Source organism: Cibotium barometz, chromosome 7, assembly GCF_041138505.1.
Source record: "Cibotium barometz isolate CiBa-2024 chromosome 7, ASM4113850v1, whole genome shotgun sequence".
NCBI lineage: Eukaryota > Viridiplantae > Streptophyta > Polypodiopsida > Cyatheales > Cibotiaceae > Cibotium > Cibotium barometz.
The window spans coordinates 36,528,302-36,553,481 of record NC_141052.1 but is presented as its reverse complement, the minus strand read 5'-3'; the positions used below and the strand labels follow the sequence as shown (position 1 = coordinate 36,553,481).

The window sequence follows — 25,180 nt, the reverse complement described above, 5'->3', positions numbered from 1 at the left end:
AAGTTGTGCTATTAAGCGTGTGGGTGTCCAACGGAGTCTTTCCCACTTGACGGGATCGGTTTCAGTGTCCATTACTCCTTTTGAGGCTTGGCATGGCCGCAAGCCTTCGGTATCACATTTTCGTATCTTTGGGTGTCTTGCATATGCACACATACCCAAAGAGTTGAGGAGGAAGTTGGATGATAAAGCCACAAAATGCATTTTTGTTGGGTATAGCCGTGAGAGCAAGGGCTACCGGTTATATGACCCACTATCCAGAAAGATATTCACTAGTCGGGATGTGATTTTTGATGAAAAATCAGAAATATCCATGGCTGGTTATGATGCAAATCAGGCTGAAAATGATGTGTTTGAAGGTCTACTACCTATGGAGTTTCATCCCACAGTTGGTGATCCAACTCATGAGGGTACAGGACAGCCAGCAAATCATGAAGGTGGTGCAGAAATTCAGTAGCAAATTGAGCCAGAAGCTGAACCAAATATGGGGCAGCACGCACCACAGGTCAGACACATACCTAGATGGTATTTGAGGACATTACAGGACAGCCATTTAGAGGGTCCTCTTGCTGGTCGTACTCGTAGGGAGACACGGACCTATTAGCACTCCTATGGAGCCAGGGATGAAACTGTCACTACAAGATGACAATATTTCCTTTGATGCCACTACATATGCTCAGGCTGTTGGGTGTCTTATTTACTTGTGTACTACACCGCCAGACATTCAGTATGTGTTGGGGTAAAGGCATTATGCCCACCCTTATAGTGTGTACTCGCCCATGTGTTTTATAGTACATAGTCCACTTAGTACTTTTAATGTACTAAGTGCACTATGTGTACTAGTGCAAATATACATGTGTGATAGGGGAGTCACACACTCATATCTTGAGTTGACTTATCCCCACGTATGTCTCTCTCTCTCTCTCCCTTCTTCTCTGTGTATGTCTCCCACATGAAACCCTAACTCTACAGCTTAGCTTTCATAGCTCCTTCAGTATGCAGTCTCTCAGTTGAGCAGATTCATGCACAGCCCGCGGTTGTCACATTGGCAAGCTGTGAAGCGTGTATTCCGGTATTTGCAGGGTACCTTGTCTCTTGGATTGCTTTATCCTGAGGGGGGTGACATGCAGTTATACGCTTACAGTGATTCAGATTGGGCTGGTGATTTTGATACCAGACATTCCACTAGTGGAAATTGTTTCTTTCTTGGCTCTTCATGCATTTCTTGGCTAAGCAAGAAACAGACCACAGTGGCCACTTCGTCTTGTGAGGCAGAGTACAGAGCAGCCTACACTACTACTGTTGAGTGTGTTTGGCTGCGTCGTCTCATGACTGATATGGATATTTCAGTGGAGGAGCCTACACCTATCTATACTGATAGTCAGAGTGCCATTGCTATGGCCAGGAATCCTGTGTTTCATGCTCGCACGAAACACATTGAGATTCACTATCATTTTGTTCGGGAGAGACTCCAGACAGGAGATATCAGTCTGATCTACTGTCCTACAGATCAGAATGTGGCAGACATCTTCACCAAGGCATTACCACGCCCAAAATTCGAAGCATTCCGCACTGCTTTGAATTTGTTTCCTTTTGGTGGATGATGTACAGTGATCACATATCACTCCAGGGGGGTTTGTTGGGTTTTATGCTGTGTATGCACCTAGAGGAGTGCTAGTGATCATCAGTAGATTACTGGGGCACTTTTTACTTCAGTTAGTGGAGGTTTTTTTCCCCAGTTTAGTTTAGTTACACTTATAAACAGTTTATAAGTGTTTTGGTCCACCCGGCACATTTTATGGCCGGACATGTGAACACATCCTTTTAGGTCACTTTATTATGTGGCTATTGTACTTCACATCATTATCTGAATACACAAAGAGTCGTGTTCTCTCTCTCTGCTTCCCACGCTTGTGTTTGCTTTACCTCCAAACCCTAACCCTAACAGTTACCAGCCTTCAATTAGTACGTTTTTTTTTTTTTAAATACTTCCTAAACTTAAAAATTGTAGACAAGAAGTTACAAAATAGTAGAACCATGAACATAATGTCATCATGCCAGTACAAAATTGCTACAAAAGGATAGGCCAAAAACTCATGGCATGGGCGACCGCCAACATGCGTACATACATGATACTACATACTACAATACATCATCAATGGGCTAGAAGGAGATAGATGCCCAATGCCTAGAGAGCTATAACATATCAAAAGTCTACATCATCACCAACATCTGCATGATCATCAACATGATCACTACTAGAGTGTCCATCAAGAGAGTTCTCTGAAGAGGACTCTTCGAAGGTGGACGAGACACTCTGGGGATCATTCTCGCTAAGTAGGTTGCCGTCATCATCAAACAAGGGCTCTCTAGGCAGTGGGGTATCATCATGAGGGGGCAATGGAATATCATCATGAAGGCGGGGATTGGAGCTCGAGGATCCCCGCCTCACATATGTGCGAAGGCCACCCTCTGCCGATGTCGAAGGCGAAGGCCTATGAACTCCAACCGCTCGGTCCCGTCCATGCTGACTCCTAATGCTGCGAGTATCTGTTGCCACAAGGTCACTATAGAGCTCCATGAAGATTGCCTCCTCCTCCTCATCAGGTTGTTGATTGACACTTGCAAAGTTTTCACTCGTCAACGTGAAAGTGTCAACATTGACCTACACATTAAGGCACAAAAGTTAGAGTCTATACAGTGTACACAAAACTTAAAAGTTATGAGTCATGACAAGTTAGAGTCTAGACTTGTCACTTACCTGCTTGGGACTACCCATACTAAGAATGCCCTGCATCATGCGCAAGTTAGTGCGGCAGTAGACCAACCGCTCCAACTGTCGTGTGCTCAGTCGATTGCGTATCCTCATGTGTATGAGAGAATAGGAACTCCAGTTCCTCTCACATGCACTCGTAGAACAATCCTGGGCTAGGACCCTTAAGGCTATGGGATGGAGATGCTCTAGTCCATACCCAAAATTGTGCCACCAAAAAAGGGGCTTCACAAGTGACTCCCTCCTCCAGCAAGTGGGAGACGAAAAGGAGGTTTGCCTCTCTGATCAACATAGCAGCCCAACTCCTCTAGAAAGGCATTGTGCTCATCAACTGGCACAGCTCGAAGCATATATGCATCCCGATCTTGTCGAAGCTCCCTATCGGTGCAAACTACTGGAGACTTGTAGGCTGGATGTACCAATGCTGCAAACCCGTGGATTGGTTTGTGCATCCACCTCCATCTCTTCTGTGCAATCTCCATGATTTGTGCTCGCTCGTCAAATGTAATGTCTGTGCAAGCCTCCAACTCCACAAGGGCAGCTCTAAAAAAGTGGACAAGAAGGCCAATGGTGGACCCCTCGCAATCTCTCATCCGCAAGAGCCTATAGAATGGAGTCATAGCAATGACAATTGCTCGGACTCTAGTCCAAAATCTCTCCTCTAGGCAAAAGTGTTGCATGGCTTTGGCCTCTTCAGTGACGTGCTCATCCCATTCGTTCCACATGGTGGAAACAACTGTCTGGCGAAGGGCGGGCCTCACATCGTATAGACGCTCCAAAACCAGGCACATGTAGGCAAAGCGGGTGGCCGATGGCTTCTTCAAGTCAAGCTTGCTATGCTCACGAAACATAGCAAGCACCTTCACCTTTAGCATGAAGAAGTTGACAATAGATGTAGCTTGTTGCACAATCCTCTTCACCCACCCGAGCTTCGCCACATCCTCCATGAGTAAGTCAATGCAATGACTCGCACATGGAGTCCACACAATGGTGGGGAATTAAGCAAGCGGCCCATGCGTCGACAATTTGATGCATTGTCGGTGATGACTTGCACCACGTTTTGAGCCCCAACCTACATGGTAGATAAATCAGATGAGTTGAGGGCTTTGCACAAATGACAAAATCAGCCACACTTCAGTAAAATAATGCTTACCTCTATGATCGCTTGCCTAATATGGCGGTAGATGAAACTCCCGGTAGTCTTTCTCCCCCTTCTCCTGGTGTCAACCGCACGCAAGAAGTATGTGCCAAGCGGGCAAGACACAAGGATGCTGATAATGCCACGCTTCCTTTGATCACTCCATCCATCTGTGAGAATAGAACATCCATACTTCGTCCATGCGGCTCGAATCGGGTCAAGGGCTTGATCAATTCTCTCCTTCTCTTCATCAATCTTCCTCGTGCGCATAGCCGTGTAAGAGACCCCCATCCACCCCTCACATGGGCCCACACTCGCAATCGCCGTCACCATCTTCTTCCATTGCTCCTTTTGGAGTACATTGAAGGCAAGATTGCATTCAATAATGGTGCGAGCAATCTCTATCTCCGCAAGGCGTTGCCGCTCCTTAAGGAATGCAACCGAACCTCTCACACTACCCGTGACTTGGTGGAGAGAGGGTTGCACCCCTTCACGCTCCACCACCCTTTGCCTTTTGCCCGGTGCGGAGGCGGACCGTGAATCCGTGGAAGTGGCAGTGGAGGATACACCAATGAAAGAGCCGGTGGCCGCTTCATCATGTGCCGATGGTGGTGCTAGTGGTGGTGCCGGTGCGTGTGTTGATGATGCTCCTCTACTTGAATTTGAGCCGCCGCTCATCTTCCACGAAATGTCATCGGCAATGCTTTGCGGAATCTCCTTGCATGGGGGAACTTGTCCCCCAATCTTTGAAAGGTGCTCGAGAAGCCTTGTTGCACCACTGGTGTATGACTTGCCGTAATATCGGCATGTCCAAGGCATGATGGATAAGAGAAGGGCTAAAGTGTGGAGTAGAGGAGAGAGCGTTGAGAAGATGAACTATGGGAAGAGCTTGGAGGAAGATAACTTGGAGTAGAGGCTCAAGTGGGATGGAAGGAGCTTGGAGGAGGGTGGAGGAGGGTGAAGGAGAGGCTTGGAGTAGATGGAGGAGAGGCTTGGTCCTTGAGGCTTTTATAGAAGGACTCAGAAGAGATGAAAGGAAAACAGCCGAAAAAATGGGCAGAAAACGGTCAGAAAAAACGGGCAAAAAAACGGCTATTTCCAACGAGCAGAAACAGGGCAAAATCGTACCTAATCGTATGGATACGTACGGTACCGTACGGAACGAATCGTACGTACGATCTGATCCGTACGATGTACGAAACTAAGCCTGGTTCATGCATACTTCTGTTGCAGTACCTCTCCTCCCCTCTTGCAGGTACCTTCATTGTGATCGATGGAATCTGGAGTACACATACTCTCGCGCTCAGAAAAAGTGGCGTCACATAGAGGACAGGATCTGCGCCCACTTGGCGCGCCTTCACCCCAAAACGGATTGTGATTATTCCTCATCTAAACCCTCGCCCAAGACTCTTCGAGTGGAGGGCAGTTCTGCTAGTTCCGCCTCACATGGAGATTGATATGCGAAGTCTCGTGGAACATAAGGGTTTAGGGGGGGCTCAGTGCTTTCATAGACGAGGCGTCCTCAGAGGAGAGCTTCAAAGAGCCCTACTGGGGGGGACCTATTGACATTCTTTTCCTTCAAGAGCATCACCTCTCAAAGGGGCGTACCCACCGATGCGAGAAGATTTTACAGGCAAGAGTCATACCTTCTGCTCTCCGTCCTTCGGCCCTTCAGGGACGCAAGGAGGAGTTTGCAACTCTGTCAGTGAGCAGCTTTTGCCGACCGTGAACAGGCTCAGAAGTCATTGTCCCGATGCGAGCATAGTGGGTCACCATTTTGATTGGAGAGGATAGCGTTGGCTTCCTCAATGTTTATGCCCCGAACGCCGTTGCAGGTAGAGCCCTCTTTTGGAGCACAGTTCAGCGCGCCCTTCCCTAGGCCGACTTTTGGTGCATGGGTGGTGACTTCAACATGATAGAGGTAGCAGAGGACAGACTTGGAGGAGGTACGGCCACAGTCTAAAGAGCAGAGTACTCTGCCTAGGAGGAGCTGATATTGGTACTTAGGGGATAGGACCCTTGGTATCTTCCAGAGTTTGGGCGCAGCCCTGGGAGCCTCAGCTTCTCGAGATCGGATAGGAGGAACACCGGCCGGGCTTGCAGTCGTGGGGGCATGATTGGTATCTTGGCGGGCACTTCCTTTTCAGATCAAGCCCTGGTTATTCTGTCCCTAGAGGACCCCTGGAGGCACAACAGGCATGTGAGCTCTAGGATTCCGGACAGCCTCATTCAGGCCTCCGAGATCACGCCCTAGTTATTCTGTCCCTAGAGGACCCCTAGAGGCACGACAGGCATGTGAGCTCTACGATTCTAGACAGCCTCATTCAGGACTCCGAGATCTGCTCAGCAGGATAGATCAGATTTGGGCGAGACTGGACTTGACCTCAGGCTCTGCTGCGTGCACACTCAATGTTGGCCTAGGGCAGATCAGCGTTTTCTTGCAAGAGGCAACCCAAAGCAGATTGGAGGGATTTCAGGAGCAGGAGCGGAGTCTGAGGAGAGGCCTCGCCTCTTTACAATGGCTTCGGGAGCGTTCACCAGATAGCCCATGGATTGAGAGTCAGCCCATGGATTGAGAGTCAGCTAGCTGTCGTCCGCACGGAGATTAGATTCATTGAGGAGAGGAGGGTGGAGCACAGATACCATGCCAGAGCTTCATTCTGGACCCAGGTTGGGGACAGAGTCACAGGAGATTTCTTCGAGATAGCCGGCCCCCACACATGAGGAGAGATGGTATTCGTAGACTACATGGCCAGGATGGAGCTATTGTTTCTAACCCCCCCCCCCTCCCCCATGTGAGAGCCATCGCTAATGATTTCTTCCGTTCTCTTCTCATAGGTGCCCCATTATCCCCACAGGTGATGGATGCACGCGAAAGGGTCTGGCGACATACGAGAGAGGTGGTTCCCCCCTCTCCTAGGTCCTTCTTACTGACTCCATTCACAGCGGATGAGTTGGCGGAGGCGGTGATAGCACTACCCAGGGGCAAATACCCGAGGGCAGACGGGCCTCCAGTCTCTTTCTTTCTTCCTCACTAGGACCTCATGCAAGGCAGCCTTCGAGCTGCCTTGCATGAGATTATGATCACAGGTGCCATGCCAGAGAGGCTCTCAGAGGGTCTGATACACTCGATTCCTAAAGAGAGTGGTGACAAATTGGAGATCCGGTAGTGGAGATCCATCACTCTTCTTGGGATGGCCTATAAGATCTTGGCCAATGCAATCACCAGGAGACTCCAGTCCTCTCTCCCGGACTCGACTCATGACACTCAAACCAGCTTTGTTCAGGATCGGAATGCACGTCTGCACTAGATCTAGGCTCCTGACCATAGAGCTCTCACAAAGACACGCGAAACTCTATATGACTAATGACTAACCTTGGCGACCCTTTTATAGGCTCTTGGCCGGTCATCGGGCGTCCACACTTGGGCGCCCGTCCGTCCATACTTGAGCCCATTTATTACCTGGGATTTGCAAAGGATGCAACAACCCAGCCGGTCTAAAGCGTTTAGCTTTATTTGCTTGACAAACTTGATACTTGAGAACATAATCTTCTACATACCCTTTCATCTTTGGCCAATAAAAAGTGTGTTTCACTAACGATAATGTCTTGTGTACCCCAGGGTGTCCAGCAGAAGGAGCGTCGTGACACTCCTTAAGAATCTTGGACCTAATGTCCGTGATCTGTGGTACACAAATTTTGTCATTACGGAATAGTAAACCATTCCAAATCATCCACTGGCCTCCTGCAGCCTGAATGTTAGGCTGCTCAGTCATTGAGTCTTGGTCAATTAATGAGCTCTCGTCTTGGATCTTCTGCTAAAATGGACCAAAATAACTATCAGTCCTACAAAGCCTTCTCAATGACTGAAATAAATCAGTAGAAATCTCGGTGAACGACAAAGTATTCACCTCTCTAATTCGACTAAGCGCATCTGCGACACTATTCATGGGCCCTTTTCTATAACGAATCTCAAAATCAAAATCTTGCATTAATTCAGCCCATCGAGCTTTCCCTCCTCTCAAATCATCTGCATCACACATACTTGATTGACTGATAATCAGTCAATACCACAAACGTGGAGCCATATAAATAATGTCTCCAAACCTTGAGAGCGTGAATCACAGCATAAAGCTCCTTCTCAAGGGTTGGCCAATGAAATTGAGTGTCGTCTAGCTTTTTACTTTCAAAAGCAACAGGTCTACCATCTTGAAATAGAGCAGCCCCGATGGCATAGTCACTAGCACATCAGTTTCAAGAACATAAGGCCGACTAGGATCGGGTATGCTAAGATAGGTGCTTCCTTGACTTTATCTTTCAAAAGTTTGAAGGCCATATCTAGATCGTTATTCCAAGTGATAGGCTGATTTGACTTACGTCCACGACCTTTCAACAAGTCGGTCATCGGTAGTGTGAGCTTAGAGTACTCCAAGAAAAACAACAAAACCGAGAAGAAAAGAACGAAGTTGTTTCACTGGTCGCGGTATAGGCCAAGCCAGAACCTTCTGAACTCGGTCATAGTCAATGCTCAATCCATCTCTAGTGATCTTGTGTCCCAAGTAAATGATGTTTGTCATGTAAAACTCACATTTACTTAATTTAGCATATAGTCGATTCTGTCTTAAAATAGTTAAGACAATCGTGAGGTGTCTAACGTGATCCTCAAGAGTACGACTATATATCAAAATATCATCCAGGAACACAACCACAAATTTTCCCAAATGTTCACGAAAAAGATTGTTCATCATTTGCTGGAAAGTGGCTGGAGCATTGGTTAACCCAAAAGGTAATACAAGAAACTCATAATGGCCATACCTAGTCCGAAAGGTGGTTCTTTCAACATGCCTTTCATGAATACGTATCTGTTGATAGCTAGTACATAAATCTATCTTCGTGAAATATTTCGCTCCGGGTAACCGGTCAATCAAGTCATCTGATCTAGGGAGAGGATAACGGTTCTTAATTGTGAGCTTGATCAATGTCTTGTAATCTATGCACATTCTCTAGGTGTTGTCCTTCTTTCTCCTAAGCAACACAGGTATACCCCAAGGTGATTTACTTGGATGGATCTGTCAAATCCCCATAGGATCTCCTCGTAGAACGCTCCTGGTACAGTACTCGAAACCTGCAAACAACCCATACAAACATGAAGGGGGTGTAGGCCTGACTCACCTCCCAACCTTGACAGCCATGGGCAAGCCCACAAGTCTTGGCTATCCCCACCGAGCCACGAGCTGAGCTAACTAGATAAACATACCGACCAATCTCTACCTCGTGACGTCACATACCGCCACGAAGCTACCCTTGTGGGCCTTGAGACTACTGCCGGCCTCGGCTACATAAAGTAGATGCACGTCTGCACTAGATCCAGGCTCCTGGCCATAGAGCTCTCACAAAGACACGCGAAACTCTATATGACTAATGACTAACCTTGGCTACCCTTTTATAGGCTCTTGGCCGGTCATCGGGCGTCCACACTTGGGCGCCCGCCCATACTTAGTGTGGACGCCCGATGGTCTATCCCTAACTCAGCTCGCCAATCAGCATACCTAGCTTCAAGCTTCCCCAACCTTGAAGCTAGTCTTGTGTGCATGTAGCACACGGTAGATACACTCTGTGCACATGACATCTGGAAGGCACGATGAGCCGGATGGGATTCCCCATCGAGTGGATTCGTGGAGTCTCAAGACTTTACTCAGTCTCATAGAGCCAGGTTCTCATACAAAGACCCCGTGGATACAGATTCCGCCTTTTCCGCTCGGTTCGACAGGGTTGTCCTTTGGCACCTTACCTGTTCCAATTCGTCGTTGAGTCCATGAGTAGTTTTCTCTCAACCGGGCTTCAGGGATTGCGTCTTCCCCTCCGCACACAATGGATACCTGAAGTGAAGAACACTTGTGCCTATGTGCTAGGGTCATATGAGCTAGTCGGCCAGCTGTAGCAAGCCGACGGCAGTCGTGAAGCATAAATATGCTATAAAAAGCCTAAAAAAGACTCATAAAATGGTATAAAAATCCTAAATGATGTCTGCAATGCAAGGCCTCATAGAAATGACCAGTACAAGCATGCTAAGATACATGTAGACCATCTTTAGCGCCAAAGGGGTGGTCCAATACCAACAAGCTGAAGTAACACCTCCAAAGTAGCTCTTGGAAGTGGTTTGGTGAAGAGATCAAACACATTGTCCTTGGTAGAACAGTAGGCCAGCCGAAGAAGTCCCAGCTTGATCTAGTCGCGTACAAAATGATAATGCACCTTAATATGCTTGGATCGTCCCCATATCACAAGATTCTGAGCTAGAGCAATAGCACTCTGAGAATCCAAGAAGATGGTAACCGGGGAAGTATTGGCATAGCACAAATGCTCCAGAATCTAATGAATCCAAACTGCCTCAGTGGAGGAGAGAAGGTAGGATTTGTACTCAATCTCGGTGGAAGAAGCAGCAACAATCCTCTAATTCTGAGACTTTCAAGAAACCAAGCATGAAGCAATTGTTAGCAGTCATCTCCTGTTTGTACATTACACACTAGGACCTCTGTTGGGGTGTGCCCGCCCATTAGGTGTTTCTCCATTTTTCCGCTATTTTTCCGTATATTTTTTCCTATTTCTGTGGTCGTGGGGCAATAGTGTGCTCACTAGCTGCTTTCAGACCTAGCCGCCTGGATTATATCCTGGCTGACCTGCATATTCTGGCCGACTAGGTTTTTTCATCGCCGATTGGTGGTTTTTTGCCAGTCGTGGACATCTGGCTGTTGTCGGCTTGTTTTGGGCTGGCCGACCAGCAGCCCAGGGCCATATATATATGTGGCCCTGCCCCCCACACTTATGTATTGGGTATTGTACCGGATCTTGTATATAGTGCAGAGTTCATACAGCTTCACTCTCTCTCTCTTCTGCATTTGCTTTTCTCCACACAGGTCTGCGATTTTCAAGCTGGTGGTTCTCTTGCGTTTGCTCATCCTCTTCATGGTGTCTTGCTACGTTATGCTCTCAGCAGTTTGTCTCATATCCGTTGCGTATTCCGACATGGTATCAAAGCCCCAGGTGGCTTGAAGGTTGGAGACTTTGGAGAGCTTGCGGGACTATTTCTTGAAGACCTTGGAGCTTACGGTGAAAAAATGTGCACAAGCGGAAGCAAATAAACATGAGAGAGAGAAAGATTGCAAGTAAGAACTGAGCTTTATTAGCTTGAGGTTACAGAGTACAAGAGCCAGCAAATAGAACTGACGAAGGTGAACCATGGACACCTCAGCATGGCCAGTACTGAGTAATGCACATGTCAGCTTATTGTCTTCAGAAAACATAATGCCACTATAAAGAGCAAAAGAAAATCTGCTTGGCTCCAAACTCAAAGTAGAACTGTGAACACATCACATCCAATAACCTCGAACAAATGAACATGGAACACATCTTGTCCATAGTCTCTGCCATAGTAACATGAAACGTTTCGTCTGTTTTGGACGAAACGCAAAGGTTTCGAAATGACACTTCTTATATACACATATCAAATTTATAACATAGCCAACAGAAAGATGAAGATGCATTTTTTGGGACTAGTGGGCATGAAATTCATGATTTTGGGAGTAGGTTTTTTGGTATTTTCAAAATTTGGGCGAGAAAAGGAGAGAAAGAGAGGAGGAAAGAAACAAGTTGGAAGGGAAGAGGGAGGTGAGAAGAAAAGGAGAGAAAGTTGGAAGACAAGAAAAGGAGAGAAAGAGGAGGAGGAAAGAGGAGGGGGGAAGAGGAGGAGTGGACCGTGGAGGAGAAGAGAGAAAGAGGAAAAGGGAAGAGGAAGAGTGGACCGTGGAGGAGAAGAGAGAAAGAGGAAAAGGGAAGAGGAAGAGGAGGCGTGGAGGAGAAGAAGTGAAGGAGCGAAAAGGAGGAGTGGACGAGGAGAATAGGCGGAGCAACAGGTTGCGGCCGGTGTCGGACGCATGAAGTGGCAAATGGACAGCAAACAAGGACGGAAACGACGCAAAAATCACATTTGCAAAAAAAAAAAAACTTTCGCCCGTTTTTTTTTACCTCACTTTACATTTGGGCGAAACACCGTTTCGATGGGTAGGTTTCGTTTTGTTTCGAAACGTTTCGTGCCAGAAACGTTTCGTGCCGTTTCGAGAGGGCAAAACGGGTTTTTATGTTACTATGGTCTCTGCTAACCAATAGTTCTGGAACTCATCCGAACCATGAAGGAAACTTGGTTGATCCTGGAACTCATCCGGACCATCAAGTGAACTTGCCTGTCTTCATACTTGGAACTCCGACACACGGGTCCCATGCTCCAGATTTAATATAAGAGAGCTTTGAAAGCCCCCTCTCCCGCCCACGAGCTGTTTTTGGAAGACGGCACGCGGGGGGATGCCCTTAGGATCAGAGCAGGACACCACTCATGTTCTCTCCAGACGGTAAGGCCTTGGGAGAGCTGGTGTTATCACTAGACGAGTCTGTGTCAGTGTCATGTGACTTGTCTTTGCCCTTCTTTGAAGACTTGCCCTTGTCCTTGGCTTTGCCTTTGTCCTTTGACTGACAATCCTTTGATGAAGGCCTTTCTTCCCACACTTGTAACACCGACTCCGAACTTTCTTCTGCACCGTCGAGAGTGCCTAATCAAGTCCAATAGACGATGAAACTTTCAATTTCCCCTGTGAAACTAGGATGGATTCCTCTTCCGAGAGGAGAGTACACAAATCATCAAACTCTAGGGAACGTGTTGTGATCTGAACCTGCAAAGCTCGAGAATTCATGTAATAATCTGCAGGAAGCCTGATGAGGAGGAGAGCAGCTAACTGAGAAGAGGTCAGGGCAGTACCCATTGCCACTAATTGGTCATGAATTACCTTAACCTTCATCACAAATGACTGCATGGAAGTCCCTGCTGTAAACTCAAGGGAAAAGAGCTGACCCAATAGGTTGACAGACCGCATTGTAGAGTCCCGTGCATATAGATCTGTCAGCTTTCTCCAAACAGAGGCAGCACAATCCAATGTTTGCACGGCGGGGGAGACCTCTGGTGAGATGGCTCGTACAAGTGCAGAGTGAGCTTTTGAGTCTTGATTCTCCCAAGCTCAAAGTCCGGCGAGAAAGGCATCCTCCTGAAGTGAAGAACACTTGTGCCTATGTGCTAGGGTCATATGAGCTAGTCGACCAGCTGTAGCAAGCCGACGGCAGTCGTGAAGCATAAATATGCTATAAAAAGCCCTAAAAAAGACTCATAAAATGGTATAAAAATCCTAAATGATGTCTGTATTGCAAGGCCTCATAGAAATGACCAGTACAAGCATGCTAAGATACATGTAGACCATCTTTAGCGCCAAAGGGGTGGTCCAATACCAACAAGCTGAAGTAACACCTCCAAAGTAGCTCTCGGAAGTGGTTTGGTGAAGAGATCAAACACATTGTCCTTGGTAGAACAGTAGGCCAGCCGAAGAAGTCCCAGCTCGATCCAGTCGCGTACAAAATGATAATGCACCTTAATATGCTTGGATCGTCCCCGTATCACAGGATTCTGAGCTAGAGCAATAGCACTCTGAGAATCCAAGAAGATGGTAACCGGGGAAGTATTGGCATAAACACAAAGGCTCCAGAATCTAATGAATCCAAACTGCCTCAGTGGAGGAGAGAAGGTAGGATTTGTACTCAACCTCGGTGGAAGAAGCAGCAACAATCCTCTAATTCTGAGACTTTCAAGAAACCAATCCTGTACCAAGCATGAAGCAATTGTTAGCAGTCATCTCCTGTTTGTACATTACACACTAGGACCTCTGTTGGGGTGTGCCCGCCCATTAGGTGTTTCTCCATTTTTCCGCTATTTTTTCGTATATTTTTTCCTATTTCTGTGGTCGTGGGGCAATAGTGTGCTGACTAGCTGCTTTCAGACCTAGCCGCCTGGATTATATCCTGGCTGACCTGCATATTCTGGCCGAATGTGTTTTTTCATGGCCGATTGGTGGTTTTTTGCTAGTCGTGGACATCTGGCTATTGTCGGCTTGTTTTGGGCTGGCCGACCAGCAGCCCAGGGCCATATATATATGTGGCCCTGCCCCCCACACTTATGTATTGGGTATTGTACCGGATCTTGTATATAGTGCAGAGTTCATACAGCTTCACTCTCTCTCTCTTCTGCATTTGCTTTTCTCCACACAGGTCTGCGATTTTCAGGCTGGTGGTTCTCTTGCGTTTGCTCATCCTCTTCATGGTGTCTTGCTACGTTATGTTCTCAGCAGGTTGTCTCATATCCGTTGCGTATTCTAACATGGTATCAAAGCCCCAGGTGGCTTGAAGGTTGGAGACTTTGGAGAGCTTGTGGGACTATTTCTTGAAGACCTTGGAGCTTACGGTGAAAGAATGTGCACAAGCAGAAGCAAATAAACATGAGAGAGAGAAAGATTGCAAGTAAGAACTGAGCTTTATTAGCTTGAGGTTACAGAGTACAAGAGCCAGCAAATAGAACTGACGAAGGTGCGACCATGGACACCTCAGCATGGCCAGTACTGAGTAATGCACATGTCAGCTTGTTGTCTTCAGAAAACATAATGCCACTATAAAGAGCAAAAGAAAATCTGCTTGGCTCCAAACTCAAAGTAGAACTGTGAACACATCACATCCAATAACCTCGAACAAATGAACATGGAACACATCTTGTCCGTAGTCTCTGCCATAGTAACATGAAACGTTTCGTCCGTTTCGTCTGTTTTGGACGAAACGCAAAGGTTTCGAAATGACACTTCTTATATACACATATCAAATTTATAACATAGCCAACAGAAAGATGAAGATGCATTTTTTGGGACTAGTGGGCATGAAATTCATGATTTTGGGAGTAGGTTTTTTGGTATTTTCAAAATTTGGGCGAGAAAAGGAGAGAAAGAGAGGAGGAAAGAAACAAGTTGGAAGGGAAGAGGGAGGTGAGAAGAAAAGGAGAGAAAGTTGGAAGACAAGAAAAGGAGAGAAAGAGGAGGAGGAAAGAGGAGGGGGGAAGAGGAGGAGTGGACCGTGGAGGAGAAGAGAGAAAGAGGAAAAGGGAAGAGGAAGAGGAGGCGTGGAGGAGAAGTGAAGGAGTGAAAAGGAGGAGTGGACGAGGAGAATAGGCGGAGCAACAGGTTGCGGCCGGTGGTGTCGGATGCATGAAGTGACTCTAGGGAACGTGTTGTGATCTGAACCTGCAAAGCTCGGGAATTCATGTAATAATCTGCAGGAAGCCTGATGAAGAGGAGAGCAGCTAACTGAGAAGAGGTCAGGGCAGTACCCATTGCCACTAATTGGTCATGAATTACCTTAACCTTCATCACAAATGACTGCATGGAAGTCCCTGCTGTAAACTCAAGGGAAAAGAGCTGACCCAATAGGTTGACAGACCGCATTGTAGAGTCCCGTGCATATAGATCTGTCAGCTTTCTCCAAACAGAGGCAGCACAATCCAATGTTTGCACGGCGGGGGAGACCTCTGGTGAGATGGCTCGTACAAGTGCAGAGTGAGCTTTTGAGTCTTGATTCTCCCAAGCTCAAAGTTCTGCGAGAAAGGCATCCTCCTGGGGTCCTAAGTCCACTTCCTAGAGCTGGTAGGGTGTTCGGGCTTTCGTTCGCGGCCCTGAACAATCTCCCAGAGTCCCTTGTGTGTGAATCAGACCTTCATCTGTAGCTTCCAGTGATCATAGTTTGAACCACTAAGCTTGTCCTCCTTGTTTGTGCAGGGGGAGCCCATGTCTGCCTCAAAGAAGCTATGTCTCAAACAACCTCTTTAGCTAAGCAATCCATGTGCTCTCTCAAGCACCTTTACACAGGATCCAACTAGGGACTAATAGCCCCCTCTGAAGATGCAGGCTCGACAGCAGCAAAAGAAACCCAAAAAACACACCACCGGGAACCTCCTACCAGAAGAGGGAGGGGATCTTGGAGGGAGAAGAGCTGATGTGCCACTTGTCTGATGCACTTACTGAATCTGCAGCTAGACCTCCTCCACTTGCCTCTGTTGAAGAAAACGCAGCCTGGGGGCTGGCTGACAACAGTTGGAGAGCTTGTAGAGCAAAAAACGCAGCTAAGAAAGAAGAAACGCAGCCACTGTTTGAAGGATCTATAGCCTGGAGAATCTAGGGAAGCAGAAAACAAAGAGAAGCAGATTGTGCAGCAGCCAGAGCCTAGGCGTATGATACCAAGAAAGAATGTGCACAAGCGGAAGCAAATAAACATGTGAGAGAGAGAGAGACTGCAAGCAAGAACTGAGCTTTATTAGCTTGAGGTTACAAAGTACAAGAGCCAGCAAATAGGGCAATGAATGATGTGATAGAATGAATAAAGGGAGCAACTCTTATATACTTGTGCATGAAGCAGTCGGCTGTAGGAAACATGCCGACAACTCCACGACATCATAAAGAGAAAGATGCAATATTTTAACATACGGGAGATTTGAAGAGCTTGCGGGACTGCTGGTTTTTTGGTGTTGAGTGGAGATCTCTTGGGCTGTTCGGGACTTGGAGATTGGGTAGAAGGCGGCCATCACCGTTGGACAGCCACCTTGCATATTAGTTGCAGCCTCTTCTTCATTTTTTTTCACACCCACCCTCCCTTCACAAGACCAAAGTAACCCCCCCGAGATGGCAGACTTGCTTGAGATGGCTAAGAAGCACGTGAAGCTCCCTACTTTTCCCACGTTTCCCATGGATCGACAATTGGACAAGACAAACTACGGCATATGGAAGGTAATGATGGAGTCTTATGACTTGGCTGATTTCATTATTGTTGGTGTTTCACGGCCAAGAACGGGAGGCTCAGGCACAGTTGTGGGATCGTGTCAATGCCCGTGTGCGTTCTTTCATCTTCCTTAATTGCACACCACAAGTGATTGATCATATCAAACATATGACGCTGGCCAAAGGGATTTGGCAGCATTTGGCTTCTCTATATAACAAGGTATCACCCATGAGGCGGATCTCCTTGGAAGTGCAGACGCGGGTGATGAATCCTACAAAGTCTTCGACGATGCGGGAGCACATCAACAAGTTGCAGGCTCTTCAGCAAGAGGTTCTTCAGGCTGGGAAAGAGATATCTTCAGAGGACATTGCCATCACGTTGTTGTCTCATTTGCCCTCTCAGTACTCAGCATTTTACTCCTCTTTGATCACCAGTGGCAGGCTCAGCACCATCACATGGGAGGAGCTTATGCATATGGTCTTGGACCAGGAAGAGCATTTTACGAACCCTCCATAGGGCGGAGGTTCTGAGGCCTTGACTGGCAGGCGGTCGCAAGGCCGCAGTAAGGGCAAAGGGAAGTCTTCACAGGAGAAGTCTTCCAAGCAAGAGCCCGACTTGGATCGTGACGCCTTGAAGGCAAAGAGGACCTGTAACAATTGTGGCAAGAAAGGCCATTATTGAAGAAAATGTCTTAAGCGGAGCACCGAGAAGGGTGAAGATTCCTCAGCAGTAACCATAAAGACTCCAGCTTTTGTGCACTTGGAGATTATGGACACCAGCGTTTCATCTTCTTCAAGCAGGGAGGCAATTGGACTCACCGCTACGGAAGTGGATTCTTGATAGTGGTGCTTCCAGGCACATGACTCCTTCCCGGGAGTTATTACAGGATCTTCGAAGGCACGCAGGTCACATCCTGATTGGTGAGGAGTCCACTATACCTATTCACAATGAGGGCAGGTTAGAGATCATTCTCGATGGCAGAGGGGGGAAGCATTCCTCCCAGGTTCTTGTCCCATCTCTTGGTTTTCATCTATTGTCAGTGCATGAGGTTTGCAAGACTGGTGTACGGGTGGAGTTCGAGGAGCATTTTGTTGCTCTCCGGGACAAAGCAACAGGCCAGGTTGTATGGGAAGGTAGAGTGGAGAATGGGATCTACATGTTAGAAGTCATCTCCTGTCTATTTTTATACACTAGGGCCTCTGTTGCGGGTGTGCCTGCCCTTATTAGGTGTTTTCTCATTTTTTTCCCACTCTCCGTATTTCTCCCCTATTTTTTCCCATTTTTCTGTGGCTTGGGAGGCAGCCCTAAGATGGTAGGAGGACCCAGTTGCTGGCCGACTGCATCAGCATGTTTATGTTCCCATTTTGGAGCTGGCCGACTGGACTGGACAGGTCGTGGACCTTCTATGCTGGCCGACTGCTGTTTGCAAGTCGTGGGTGTCCTGTCAGCTGTCCTACAGCAGGCCGACTGTTGTAGGGGGGCCATATAAAATGGCCCCCAACCCCTTGTCAGTATTGTACCTTTTCCGAGATTCTTTTGTTTATATAGAGCAGAGTTACATGCCTCTATCTCTCTCTCTCTTGTGCTGTGATTTTCTGCATTGCGTTTTGCTCGTGTTCCCAGATTTGGTCATCATCTCTGCTGCGTATTCTGGCATGGTATCAGAGCCTAGGCTCTAGATAGTTCTTGGGATTTGTGTGAGGAAGAGGGGGACTGTTGTGTTGCTGATTGGGTGACCGTACGAGACTGTTCGGGAAGAGGAGAAGCAAGAGGACGGCGGGCTGATTTGCTAGATAGCCACTTGCAGGTGTTAGTTCTTCTTTGTTCCCACCCACCCACGCTTTTTCAGTGTGCATCCTCGCAATGGCAGATCTGTTTGAGATGGCCGAGAGACATGCGAAGATCCCGACACTCCCCACATTCCCGGTGGACAGTCAGTTGAACGGGAACAACTACGGCACATGGAAGGTTATGATGGAATCTGTTCTGGAGTCTTACGACCTCGCTGATTTCGTCGTTGTTGGGGTTCCACGGCCGGAAGTAGAGGAAGGGGAGTTACCGTCGATCCGAAAGGACCGGAAGGCTCAGACACAGATGTGGGATCGTGTCAACGCCAGGGTCCGTTCGTTTGTCTTTCTCAACTGCACACCGCAGGTAATCAATCATGTAAAGCATATGACGCTAGCGAGAGGTATATGGCAGCATTTGGCTTCTCTTTACAACAGGGTATCGCCCATGAAGAGGATTTCCTTGGAAGTACAGATGCGGGTTATGAGCCCTGCAAAGTCGTCGACGATGCGGGAGCATATTAACAAGCTGCAGGCTCTTCAGCAGGAAGTTCTTCAGGCTGGGAAGGAGATATCGTCAAAGGACATGGCCATAACGTTGCTGTCACATTTGCCCTCTCAGTACTCAGTATTTTACTCGTCTTTGATTACCAGTGGGGCAGGCTCAGCACCATCACGTGGGAGGAGCTTGTGCCCATGGTCTTGGACCAGGAGGAACGATTCACGAACCCTCCTCAGGGTGGAGGTTCGGATGCCTTAACTGGCCAACGGTCGAAAGGCCGTAACACGGGCAAAGGGAAGGCTTCGTCGGAGAAGTCTTCTGAGAAGAAGTCTGTTATTACTGACCGCGAGAAACTAAAGGCAGAGAGGACCTGTAATGATTGTGGCGAGAAAGGCCACTATTGGAGGCAGTGTCCCAAGCGGAAGACCGAGAAGGGTGAAGATTCCTCAGCAGCAATCATGAAAACTCCGGCTTTTGTGCACCTGGAGGTGATGGACACCGATGTTTCATTTTCTTCAGGCAAGGAGGAGGTTGGAGGATTCTCCGCAACAGATACTCGGGAGTGGATTCTAGACAATGGTGCTTCCAGGCACGTGACTCCTTCCCGTTCAGATTTACAGAATCTCTGCAAGTATTCTGGTCACATTCTTACTGGGGATACATCCACTATCCCAGTTCACAGTGAGTGCAGGATGGAGATAGTTCCTGATGGCAAAGGGGGGAAGCATTCCTCCCTAGTGTTGTATGTTCTGTCACTTGGTTTTCATCTGTTGTCAGTGCATCAGGTTTGCAAGACTGGCACATGGGTGGAGTTTGATGAGCATTTTGTTGCTCTCCGGGATAAAGCAACACGCCAGGTGGTTTGGGAAGGTGGAGTGGAGAATGGAGTTTACAAGCTTTTAGCACTCTCTCTCCCAGGTCCTCAAGTTTGTGATGAGTGGCAGTCTGGTAATGGCCACTTAAGTGTGGATACGCTGTAGGTGCAGGCTTTCCAGGACCAGATGGTGGATAGCTTGCCAGTTGATGGCAGCAGTTGGCAGGAACTTTCCAATACTGATGTTGGTGGTTCTTGTGTTCATCAGTCAGAGGAAACTGAACAGGTAACTTATGCTCTAATGTCTTGTAGTATTCGGAGGACAAAGAACCTTCTGTAGTTGAGGATGTTCTTTCCACGGGACCTTTCGGAAAGCCAGGCAAGTGGCAGTTGATTACTTGCAGAAGGAGGTGGTTTCTCCAGGCTTTGTGGTTCCGGATTCAGAGGGGGTGGTTGACAGGTTTCAGAAGGCCTTGCGTGGTCTTCAGCAGGTTTCCGTGACTTGGTTTTGCACCGTAACAGGTGTTGATCCTTGTGAGCAGTGTGATGCCTCTCTGACTCAGAAGCAGGATGGTTCATTGATCTGGTTAATGGACACCAGATTGGACGAGAGCTTCCTGATGAGGCAGTTGAGCTCATGGTTGCAGATGACTCTTTGGGAGGCAGGATTGCGTTTCCTGTGGTTTCTGTGGCATGCAAAGGATTGTGGACTCTTGTACACAGGAGGGAGATTGATTGATGGAGTCCGACTCCAAGGTTGGAGTGACTCAGTTTGGGGAGGAGATCTGGACACGAGGAGATCTACTTCAGGCCCAGGAGCAGTTTTTTGGAGCAATACGAGGCAGTCGTCGTTTGCCTTGTCAACAACAGAGGCAGCGTATCGGGCTGCTTGTGATGCTCCTTGTGAGGTGGTGAGGATGCAGAGGTTTCGTTGCAGGTTTGGGCTTCCACTGGAGGAACCCATGGTCATCCAGAGGCACTTTGTTCGTGAACAGATCGTTGCTGATGACATCTTGCTAGAGTTCTGTTCAACGGAGGACAGTACGGTGGACCTCTTCACGAAGTCGCTATCTCAGGATTTGCTCAGGCGGCACCCCAGCTCCCTGTGGTTGGTTTCACAGCCAAGAGCTGAGAGGGGTGTTAGAAGTCATCTCCTGTCTATTTTTATACACCAGGGCCTCTGTTGTGGGTGTGCCCGCCCTTATTGGGTGTTTTCTCATTTTTCCCCACTCTCCGTATTTTTCCCCTATTTTTTCCCATTTTCTATGGCTTGGGAGGCAGCCCTAAGATGGCAGGAGGACCCAGTTGCTAGCCGACTGCATCAGCATGTTTATGTTCCCATTTTGGAGCTGGCCGACTGGACTGGACAGGTCGTGGACCTTCTGTGCTGGCCGACTGCTGTTTGCAAGTCGTGGGTGTCCTGTCAGCTGCCCTACAGCAGGCCGACTGCTGTGATTTTCTACATTGCGTTTTGCTCTTGTGTTCCCAGATTTGGTCATCATCTCCGCTGCGTATTCTGACACTACAAACTCTCAGCATTCTCTCTTACAAGTTCTCAGTTAGGTGATGTGTGGCAGTTTCGTCATGACCACTTGAATGTGGATACGTTGCGGCAAGCTCTCCGAGACCACATGGCGGATGGCTTGCAAGATGATGGCAACAGGCAAGAACACTCCAATTCTTGCGTTCATCAGTTAGAGGAGCCTTTACAAGTAAACTATGCTTTGATGTCTCGTTTCATTCGGGACGAAGAGCCTCTTGTAGTTGAGGAACCTCTTTCCCAGGGGACTAGTAGAAAAGCCATGCAGGTGGCAGACGGTAGTGACTTGCAACAGGAGGAGGATGTTGAGCAGCCTCCAGGCTTTGAGGTTCCGAGTTCAGAGGGGGTGGTTTATAGGTTCCGGAAGGCCTTGTGTGGTCTTCAGCAGATTCCCAGGACTTGGCATACCAAAGTTATAGTTGATGATCCTTGTGAGCAGGTTGATGCCTCTTTGTTTCAGAAGCAGTTTGGTTCATTGATTTGGTTGCTGAACACCAGATTGGACTGAGCTTCCCGGTGGGGCTATTGAGCTCATTCCTGTAGACGCCTTCGAAGACTCATTGGGAAGCACAATTGCGGATCTTGCAGTTTCTACAGCGTACAAAGGATCTTGGACTCTGCTATGATACTAGAGGGGGAACGATAGATGGAGTCCAATTCCACGGTTGGAGTGACTCAGATTGGGGAGGAGATCCAGACACGAGGAGATTTACATTAGGCTATGGTTTCACCCTCGGCTCACAAGCTATTTCATGGAGCAATAAGAGGCAACCAACTATTGCCTTGTTGTCTACAGAGGCAAAGTAGCGGGCTGCTTGTGGTGCTGCTTGCGAGGTGGTGCGCTTGTAGAGGTTACTTGGCGAGATTCCATTGGCGGAACCCACGGTCATCCAGAGTCACTTTGTTCGTGAGAAGTTTTTTTCTGATGACATCTTGCTAGAGTTTTGTTCGACGGAGGACAATGCAGCAGACCTCTTCAACGAAGGCTCTACCTCACGCAATGCTCCGACAACACTCCAGCTCACTCAGGCTAGTTCCACATCCAGGAGCTGAGAGGGGGTGTTAGCAATCATCTCTTGTTTGTACATCACACTAGGGCCTCCGTTGTGGGTGTGCCCGCCCATTAGGTTTTTCTCCATTTTTTCCCTATTTTTCCGTATATTTTCCCCTATTTCTGTGGTCGTGGGGCAGTAGTGTGCCGGCTAGCTACTTTCAGACCTGGCCACTTGGATTATGTCCTGGCCGACCTGCATATTCTAGCCAACTGTGTTTTTTCATGGCCGACTGGTGGTTTTTTGCCGGTCGTGGACATCTGGCTGCTATCGGCCTGTTTTGGGCTGGCCGACCAGCAGCCCAGGGCCATATATATATGTGGCCCTGCTCCCCACACTTATGTATTGGGTATTGTACCAGGTCTTGTATATAGTGCAGAGTTCATACAGCTCCACTCTCTCTCTTCTGCGTTTGCTTTCTCCACATAGCTCTGCGTTTTTCCGGCTGGTGGTTCTCGTGTTTGCTCATCCTCTTCATGGTGTCTTGCTATGTTATGCTCTCAGCAGTTTGTCTGATATCAGCTGCGTATTCCAACAGCAATATCCAGATGTAGACCTCCGAGTATCAATGCAGCCTGCCCAATCAGAATATGTGAAACCAACCAAATCAGCACCAATGGAATAGGTGATGCCATAATCTCAAGTATCTCGAAGATAACAAAGAACTCTCATTTGCCAATGAGACCTTCGAGCAGCTAATGAGAACTGGCTAAGAACACTCATACAAAAGGATATATCTCGGCAGGTGTTGGCAAGGTAAAGCAATAAGCCAACAATTTGCCGGTACTCTGTAGAATCCACCAGGGGTGTATGATCCTCCTTTGATAACTTGGCATTGGGATCCATGGGACAAGAGAGAGGTGTACGATCTGACAACCCATAAAGTGAGAGCAACTTCTTCACATACTTCTGCTGAGAAATGAAGATACAATTATCTTTCTACCAAACCTCTAGCCCAAGAAAATAATGAAGAAGGCCAAGATCAATCATCTCAAACGTCTCTGAAAGCTTGGACTAAACCTGTGTGACCAACTCAGTATTTGAGCTCGAAAAGATGAGGTCATCAATTTACAAAACAATGACACAATATCCCCATCAGAAAGAAGCATATAGAGATTGTTGTCTGCATATGCCCTCTCAAAATCAAGAGATAACAAGAAGGCATCAATCTTCTGATACTAGGCACGGGGTGCCTGTTTGAGACCATAAAGAGCCTTCTTCAGAAGATACACATGGGTACCCTATCCCTGAATCACAAAACCAGGAGGCTGCTCAACATAAAGCCACCAGAGTTGCAGCAGCAAGAGGAGGAGGAGGAGGAGGAGGAGGAGCTCGACGTGGAAGAGGTATAAGATCACTAAATGATAATGTCATCAACCTCCGGATCCCAAAAGCGGTACCCTTTAGATCTCAGACTGTAGCATGTGAAGATCATCCTCTTTGACTTCGGTGCGAGTGTGGTCCTCTTCTAATCTGGGACATGCACATAAGTAACACAACCGAAAACTCATAGGTGAGATATAGAAGGCTTATGTCCTGTAAAAGCCTCCTCCGGAGTCATCCCCTCAACCGCTTTTGTGAGAAAACGGTTAATGAGATAAACTGACTGAGGTAGCCACTTTCACTATCATTGATGAAGGTTTTTCTGAGCCCATCATGATTCGCGAGGATCAGAGCATTCCTAGAATACCACTCATTTTCCACGTTCAAGCCCAACGAGCCATAAGACAAGAAGCAAAGTATGTGTTGATTTATGTCTGCTCTCAATCTAATGCAACTCAGACAGCACCCACAGTGGAGGAGAGGATGGCTGGTGTCTTGTCTCAATACAGCAACATTATGCTGTGAGACGACCTCCCACCCAATAGACCTGAGGACCATCACATAGAGTTGGATTTTGGTTTAGAGTCTCCAAGCAAGTTCCCCTAACACCTTTCCAAGGCATTGGAGAGCGAGCTAGAGCAGCCCCCAGCTACTCCAGTCTAGATTTATTTGACCTTCTCCTACCCATTTCCCGTGCCCATCCTGTTTGTCCAAAAGAAAGATAAGACCGCACGCTTATTTGTAAGGTATGTGCATATGCTACCACCACACATGCCACATGTCAAGGCATGATGCCAAGTGTCCCTAAGAGGTGTCACCTTTACATATCATTGCTAACATAAGGTTAAGAGGTTGTTCCTCACACACAAAGGAATCCACACACTAGCGGTTGTTTAGACACTAGAACCGCTTTATTTAAACCTAAGCTTACACACACTAAAGTGCTAGTTTACACAACCACCTAGCACTTGTTTATTAATCACTATTAATATTAGCATCCCTCCCAATGGGGATAATGTGGTTAGAAAGCCTAGTCATCATTCACTACGTTTGCTTTTTCATCTGACTACTTATTCTTGTCATCAGAGGTACAAGTAGCAGAGTTTACAGAGTCTTCATCACCTTTCACCTTTGCAAGTCTCTCCAACTCTCTTCGATGTAGTGCCCTAGTTTGTGGCAATAATGATGCTTTTCTTTCTTTTTCTTGGTTCACTTTGCCCTTGTCTCTAGAGAAGGTGGCTTGGTCTCTTTTGCTTGCATCACCCTTGAATCTGTTCTTCCTTGTCTACTCTTGATGGGAAGTAATCCAACGAGCTCCTCAAAGGATATAGAGAGATTCAAAGAAGTATGAAAACTCTGATAAGACTCACGTAAGACTTAAGAATGGTGGTGACTGATTTCACGTTATCAAATACCTCATTGCATCCTCCTCTCATAGAGAGATTCAAAGAAGTATGAAAACTCTGATAAGACTCACGTAAGACTTAAGAATGGTGGTGACCAATTTCACGTTATCAACTACCTCATTTATATTCACCAGTTGTTCTTTTAGGTCTGTTACCTTTGG

The 25,180-nt window shown here is 47.5% G+C and overlaps 1 protein-coding gene across 5 annotated transcripts in view; it reads right to left on the bottom strand.

The window, feature by feature from the left end:
* LOC147636941 (ABC transporter A family member 8-like) overlaps positions 1-25,180 on the bottom strand; it is a 93,553-nt gene that overhangs the window by 67,531 nt on the left and 842 nt on the right. The gene's annotated exons all lie outside the window — the stretch shown is intronic.